At 42.5% G+C, this 8360-nt stretch overlaps 1 long non-coding RNA gene across 1 annotated transcript; it reads right to left on the bottom strand.

Moving 5' to 3' along the window:
- Positions 1-2833: 2833 nt before the first annotated feature.
- On the bottom strand, positions 2834-8147 carry LOC146186452 (uncharacterized). The gene is made up of 4 exons (XR_014707854.1): positions 7715-8147; positions 6971-7055; positions 5736-5844; positions 2834-2927 (listed from the first exon to the last, which is right to left on the bottom strand). It is a non-coding gene; the product is annotated as an uncharacterized LOC146186452 (long non-coding RNA).
- Between the last annotated feature and the right edge of the window lie 213 nt (positions 8148-8360).

The following is an 8360-nucleotide window of genomic DNA, read 5'->3' as shown; positions in this document are numbered from 1 at the left end:
TATTGTGCAGTCAAATCCCACAGCAGAGGAGCGCCTTTCGAAACGGTTGTGATTGAATCCCCCGTTCTCGAAATCAGCAGTCGAGCGCCCTTACCATTGAGACACCGCGACAGACGTTTAAAAGCAAAAAAAAAAAAAAAAAAAAGCACTCACACAACTCTATCGTGCATACAGAAGGCATAGCAGGCATAGAGTAGCCTGTTCATACTGCATTCTGCTATATGAAGCAGTCTGCGGTGGCATATGTTTTAGTAGCTGCGGTATTCTCAACAGAAACGGGAATATGCGATTTCTGAGCGTTTGCATTAACTTTTATTGACGGCAGCGACCGGTTTTGCTTTGACACGGCGGTAACGACAGTACCATTTCGCTTGAGACATTGCATGTCAAAGGATCTCAAGCGCGGAAGACCACTACAAGACCGCGATGGATAATGTCCTTATCCAAGCATGACATGCTCGATACGGACAAGTATATATTTTCTTTTATTGAAGCGTTGGGTTATAGAGTGTTGATATTTATTTTGAAAGAGGTATATAGGTAAGCAAAATCTCACAGGAACCGCGAAACAAAAAAAAAATTCTCCTGTACACGCCGCATGCGCGCGCTTAAATCACTGCGGGCTGGCGCACGTGACGCGAAAACGCATCCACACTGACTATATAGGTTTCGCCGCTGAGCCGCAAGATGGCGACTCTGCTCGATCTCGAGGAGTGTGCTTATATAGGTAGACCGGTAATAGTGCGTAGTGTTTCGCGATGAAGGCGTTCGACCTTAGCAAGGTCAATCTTCGACAGTTGGAGGACGGGTGGGCCATAGAGGATTTTTCCGAGCGCCGCTGCTCGGGCCATCCCACGGCAGGCATGTTGCCGGGCACCGCCGTGCCGATTGGACAGGCGACGAATAGTGTGTAGCAGTGCTGGCCAAAGGCGTTGTAGCCGATGAACCCATTTCTGGGGACTGTTGCAGCTTGAGATGGGCAGGCCAAGAATGCGGATTTGCCCATTTGAGGAGGTGATGGTGTTGCCTCCGATGTGAAGATGGATCTGCATATTTTATTTTTTCCGTCGATACTAATGAATTCTGTTTTATGTGGTAAGAGTTCGAGGCCAATTTTGGTTAGTGTATCTTCAAGACAAAGAAGGGCCACCTGAAGTTCAGTCTGCATAGAATATTTGTCTACGTAATCCGCAGCCTCAGTCCAGACGGTAATATTATCGGCATATATAGCGAATCTTGCGCTTGTGCCGATTTCCAGATTCTCGGCGACGCGCGTCATGGCCAAGCTGAACAATATGGGTCCGAGAATGGAGCCCTGAGGTACATCCCTATCGAAGTAATAGGTTTCGAGCACCCATCCCGGAGCTTTGTCATGTAGCTCAATGGGTCTAGATGTCAAAAAATTGCGGATCCAGATTTGGGCACGAGTACTAAAAAAGCATTTGGCGAGTTCCTCCAGAATAACCTCATGGCGAACATTGTCAAAAGCTTTGTGTATATCGACAGCCAGGAGATAGGTAGCGCTTTACGATGAGCTCTATTCAGAACTCTTCGCAAAAGCCAAAGGCAGTCATGCGTTCCGAGGTTAGGGCGGAAGCCGGCTTGAACTGGATGAAATCCAGGACTGGCGTATTCAATGTAGTGACTAATTCGGGTATGCAGCAGGTGCTCGATGAGTTTACAGAGATGTGAAGTTAGGGCGATTGGACGCAAATTACTAGGAAATTGAGGGTTTTTGCCAGGTTTAAGGATAGGAAGAATAAGAGAAAGCTTGAAATTATTTGGTACCGTTCCGGTCTCCCAGTAAGAATTAATGATGTCGAGAAGGGCATCTGCCGAGTCGAGATTGCGAAGCTCCTGCCAACTGACTCGGTCATGCCCGGGTGTGCCGCGAGCTCGGCCTCTTCCGAGGGCTGCTTGCAGTTCTCCCTTTGAGAATGGGCGATCCAGGTCTGGATCAGGGTTTCTGACTGGAAATATGACGCCCTTGATCAAACTCTTCTTACCCTGTGCAACGAACCTAACGCGCCGACCCGTATCGGTCTCCATCCCTCTCAAGCGGACAGTATACACTGGACCTTACACTCTAAAAAAAAAAGGTGTGATCTTAGTCTTTTTGGGGGGTAAACTGCTTGTCGCTGAGCTAACACCTTTTTGGGGTATAGGTTACGCTGTGTCTTGGAAGACTAAGTATTTATACCATTGCATGTAGTGTAACATTACGCTTCTGGTAGCATAAATTTGCACCTTCACAAGCAGTGTAACTGTATTCTACCTAGGCATAACGTTGCACCTTTCATAAAGGCCTATGTTTTAGTCTGTCGATGGCATAAGCATAGCCTTGCATCAAAGGTGCAAGTTTGCACCTGGACAACATAAACTTATCCTGTATGTACAGGTGCAAAGTTACCATTTTAGAGTATAAATTTATATTACGACAAAGAGCGCAAAGTTTTGCGCCTTTATGGTGCAAGCTTATACCACCAGGAGAAGGACGTTGCCCTCCAAGCAGTTTAAAGTAATGCCATATTACATAGGGTATCTAAGCATCATCTTGTGGTATATACATGCTACCCACACAAGAGTACTATTACCAATCTGCATCGTAAACTTGGTCACTGGAAGCAGGAATAAAGCTAACCAATACATTTCAAGATTTTCTGGAAGGAAAGATTATGTTGAAACATTGCAATATCTTTGTGTCGTCTGGAGTGTGACAGTGAGCAATGTTTCAGGTGAGGTAGGCTGTATCATGTTGTGTTCAAGCCGTAAATTATGTTGCAGAGTGAACAAAAAGAATTTACAGAACAATCGGTTAAGATAACATACCATCGTGTTTATTTCACCTCATTATACACCGAAGTTGCAGCAAGGGACTGGATAATCTTCTCCGCACAGTCAGGGCAGGGATGTACCACGTATTTGACCTGCATAGAAAAGAGAACTTGTAATCGGTTACTCACGAAGAAAGTCTCACAAAACATGCTTATGGAGTAATTAATTCACATATAAAAATAACACTGCACAAAGGGCAAGTAAAAAGGAAGACAGATGGAAATAGTGCACCAGTACAGGCTTCCAAGTGTTTATATAATGAGAATTGTGAACTCACACAATATATAGATCAATGAAAATTCTCCAAATCTGAGCATTACCTGTGCCACTAACACATAGACAACTAGCACATTGCAATCTCAGAAAAAATTGACAATATGCTCAATAAGACACAATATACAATGAGACATATTCTTGTTAGGAGCAGGGTCAAGCCATAGGCATCACTGATGTTGGACTACCCAGAGGGTCATTTAAAGAAATATGAATGAAAACATATTGATAAAATAGAAGCTAGCCTAATAAAGGCAAAAGATGTGATTTAAAAAACCCCTCCCTCTACTCGTTCATATGTGCAGTTCTCCTTTTTTTTATCATTAGCTTTTTATGTTAAACTTTGTTTTATCACCTTCACTTTCACCTTTGTTGTTTGCTGGTTTCCACTCCAACACCCAAACATTATAGTTTGCTTTCACACCTGACCATACCAGTGGTCTTGTTTCTAGTCACTATGGTCTCACCCTCCTAGAAAACACTGTCTCTGGTCCTCCATGACATTATCTTATGTTGCCTATAGTGTTAATGATTTCCTGAGACTACACTGTCTTTAGTCATCTGATCATCCATCACAAGTGACAACTGCAAATCTCTTCTTCTTCTTTTTTTTTTTTTTTGGGGGGGGGGGGGATGGGGGGAGGTTCTTTTGTTCTTGCATTCGTTGTCATTTCTCACGAATATAACGAATGAAGCTTGTTCCTGCAGAGCTTGCTCCTGCAGGGGTATGTCTAAGGCCATTCTATTGTTTCTGCCTTTAGTGCAGTTTACATTCCTGGAAAAAGGCATGAATATACCACAGAGGCTATGCCTTATAAAATGCGGGATACCACTTCTGAAAGATGGGACATTTCATGCTAAAAGAGCAATGATAGCAAGGCACATCCAAAGCACCTTCTGCACATGTGCATTACTGCAGTGATGTCACAGATGCACAATTATGTAAAGCATGGCAATAAAATGCAACTTTTACATAAGTTCATTGCTAGTTTCACACCACACATCAGCTTATGCCGATGCCAAAAACTTCTCGAGACTGCCGTTTCACTTCAAAACTACATTATCTTGCTCAGGAGGCAAAAAACAATACACTTCAATACCCCTATAATTCCTTGAACAAACCACAAAGCTTGAGATTCTATGTATTGCTGCTTCATGTAATGCTCGCAGCACATGCAGCAGGAATAAAACTTCTCATAAACTGCAATTTGCCAGAACTGTCAACTGCTTATCTCTTTAGATGCCTAACTAATGAAATTGTAAATGCTGACCAATATTATACAAGAATGATTATTAAAAAGTGTTTACAACAAATTTCTCAAAGATTATGTTATTTACCTTTACAGATTGCAAATCATAAACTATGAAGAGACACCCGTGCAGTCTCTGCCGGTGGGTTGTGCAGCAATGTGGACTTTGGGTACCTGGTACAGCTTCAGGATTAGACTTAATTATCTTTCTTTTTGTTTATAAGAGGCAATATGAAAACTGCAAAATTGAAGGCTATTAATGAGTGAGCCTAGGCCTAAAACCCTCCTAATCATCTATGTGGTCTAACATAATGAGCATCAAAAATATTCCTTTAAAAACTTTGTAAGTTGGTTTTTCCACATTACATAACTAAAAAAGGGTGTTGCTGACATTTCTTATGCAGATAATATAGACATTTTGTGTTTTTGATGATGTAGAAGAAGCTAACATGATTCTGGCAACAATACCAAGTGCAGCAACATTTTTTACATGCAATGTGGGAAAGCAAGACAATAGTTTTCAAATATGCCTTTCCTTGTTCAATATTCTGAACTACATTGCCCTTTCAGAAAATTTAAGAACTGGGCTCACCTATAATATTGGGGACCCTCATTTCTGGTATATAATACTGTCCCCTAAAATTAAAATGCAAAAGTTAAGTCAATTTTGGTTGATTAGCCATTCAACCATTATCCTCTACCACAGACATGTCCACTGTGCTGCACAATCCAGTTCTAATTGTACTGCAAATTTCATTTCATTCATTCTCCCTTTATAGGCCCATAGACATGACATAAGGGGTGGGGGCATATATATATATATATATATATATATATATATATATATATATATATATATATATATATTTGTTAAATGGTGGTGGTGGAACACAAGGAAAATACGCTGAGTACAAATGGCACAAAACAATATAAAGAACACAAAAGAAACAATAAAGCTGAAAGTGCTAAAATACCGTCCATTACATATCACCTGCAGTACTTCATTTTTAGTTTCATTCTATTGTGGACATACCTAGCAACATAAGAGCATGTGAGTTGTTGAAAATTACACCCATCAGAGAACATAACCTTACTGCTGAGAACCAAGTGCAAACAATTTAAATATTAGGTTTTGAAGAAAAAAAGAAAAGAGGCATACATTAACAGCTCACTCAATAAAATGAAGTCAACATGTTCAGATCGATTACATACTGAAAAAATTCCTCCCTTGCTAACTTGCTCAATAGCACTGAATGGTTCCAAAATCAATGTAATGCCAGGGCTATTGCTCCTCAGCATAGAAAAATATGCTCTTTGATAGACATAAAGCAACAATGAACAGACCACAATGCCACAGCTATGTCGAAAAATACATACCACACAAATCTTGCCGTAAGTAGTCGTCCAGCGCTGAAGAAAGCAGGTTGATCTTTAGAAGCAGGAGTAACAGCACTTCTACACCGTATTCCTCCTACTGGCAGGTACGCTGCAGCAAAGGTATCATTCATAACATTAGCATGATACTCGTAACTAGTACATACATAACTATAGTACAAAAAATAATGGCACCACACATGCCAAAACAATGACTCAAATATTTTGACAATGAGCTTAAAAGCTACAACTGCTGTTCCTATATATATCAGTAACAATATCTGTCACCTCTTTACAGTCGAAATAACTGCTTAAATAAACTAGAACAGCAGATTTATGACAAACTGCTAGCACAATGACAATACACATTAACTTCAATGAGGGAATGTCTCAGTACCAGTGAATTGTAGTAATGAGTATAACACAATGTCTGACAACAGAAACTACAGAAGGAAAAGAATGTGTTGTTATTGGTCAGGCATAGCCTCCTTTCTATGGGTCAGGAGGCTGAAAAGTTCAGAATGGAAATAGCTGAGTAGAAACTATAGCAAATCCCCAAATGAAAAATATTAGTGATATAAAAATTTTCCTTAGCTCGCTAACTAAAATTACCACATTTAATGAAAATAGCTGTTTGGGCCAGTTGGTTCATACTTACACCCTAAAAGACCAGCGAAAAAAAAAAGAAAAAAAAAAGAAAACAGGTACAAAGGAACACAAAACGTATTTCAGTGCCCGTCCTGTCATTTTTTTGTTCCTTTGTCCCCGTAATTATTTTTTTTTGCGCTGGTCTTTTTATGCACCGATTACAAAAAGAAAGTCAGTCTTAAAGCAGAGAAGGGGTGACACATGGTTTGCTTCAATGCTGAAGACATCTGATCACCAGCTAACCCAGATTTTTCACTTGTTAAGTGATTTGATCGAGTCCAATATTTATTATCAGTTCTTAACATAAGTGATCTGCAAGTTAAATAACACCATTTACTCGCACACGCCCTCAAACATAATGAAACTCAATTGATAAGTCACTGTCTGGGCGTGCACCATATTGCACGGCATGAGCGAAAATGGCAACACGCAAGGAGACACACACATGGCACGCGACATAAATATTCTCCGACGAGAATCCCAAGCAGTATACATTGAGGCAGATGTCAGTGATCAGCAATATGTGCCACAAAAGTGCGCGTGTCAATTTAAACGCCCCTTTCTGGATGGAAACAATGCTTTGGACTTACCAGCACGGATAGCAGAGACCAGTTTCAAATTCTTTGAAGAAACGACAGTCTACGTTCTTGCGCAGACGAGACGAAGGACTTGAGCCTGCAGCGAAAAAAAAAAAGCGTGAGAAATGTCTTTCCTGCACATTGCGTCACTGCGACAGTATACATGTACACGAATCGGCTCGGTCCCACCTCTGGTCTCGACGCCATCAGCTCAAAACTGCGGGGTTAAATCGGCGTTCTGAAAGCGTGACTTTAGGATATCAAGCGCGCTGCCTTCGAACGTACAGGTTGCTGGCAAAAGAACCGTAAACTTAACCCATCACCCTGCATGCTCTCCCGCATTTATGGCAACGTTCCCGTAAAGCAGCAACAACAGACGATCAAAATCGATTGTAGGCAGCGAGCAAAAATAATGCGGCATGCAAACACGTCAATGCGTATCACCGGGACTGCATTAGCGCTCGTCGACGCATACTTTCGACCGCGGGATATGCTTGTGAGCGTCGTAGACGACTAAAAATGCACCATTAACATCCCGCAAAAAGGTCGTGACCATCTGAAAATTTTGGGATGCGCCGCTCATCCAGTCTGAACTGAGGGAGTGGTATGCTCAGGTTGGGATCCAAGACGTCGTGCTCAGAGGCCGTTTCACAAACAAACAAGCAGCGTCGCGGACGTAAGCAATAACAAAACATGTTCAGGCCAAGTTAAATAGCAGAGAAAAACACGTAAAACGAAATGTAAAACGTCACTTGCATGCGCGGCTGAAATTTGGCGCCAAGGATCCGTTGGAACACCACCACCGCAGACGACCTGCCATCCGCCGTTTCATTCCGAAGTTCACACTTTCACGAAGTCGTTTCATAGTGAGGCATCGATGAGCGCACTCGATGAAATAATCGCTGAGAGCAACCGAACTTTTCTAAAAACACAGATGAGTACCAACGACAAAGAGCACGAACGCTGACTCGTGCGGCAATCGCCGTCGTCGTCTTCTCGGACTCGCAGAGTCGCAGGGAACGCAGGCAGGCTCAAGCACGTGACGCTGCGTTGAGAATAAAAGCAACAAAACTAAAAAGCAACTGCTTCGCTTCTCGCCTCACCACCACTCCCCCCTCACCTCCCCTTTCTCCCTGTTTTGCAGCGTACACACTTGTCTGTCCGCCCTTGTTCTGAGTTCGGCCTTGCTCCCTCCACGGTCAAGCTCGCGTAGGAGTCAAAAGACGGGACGACCAAGGGTTGTCGGGGGGGGGGGGGAGGTGAAGGGGGGAAGCACCGCTTTTTGTAAGAAGATAAGATGCTCCCAACTTTCGACGATTCCCCACCTCCTCCGGGGAAAAACGGGGGGTCCTTTTGTGGTAGCTCTTGAAAGGACATCGGACGGGAAGTAGAAACACAGCCG

Source organism: Amblyomma maculatum, chromosome 6, assembly GCF_055883805.1.
Source record: "Amblyomma maculatum isolate TAMU_Amacu chromosome 6, ASM5588380v1, whole genome shotgun sequence".
Taxonomy (NCBI): domain Eukaryota; kingdom Metazoa; phylum Arthropoda; class Arachnida; order Ixodida; family Ixodidae; genus Amblyomma; species Amblyomma maculatum.
This window is presented reverse-complemented; position numbering and strand designations above follow the sequence as displayed.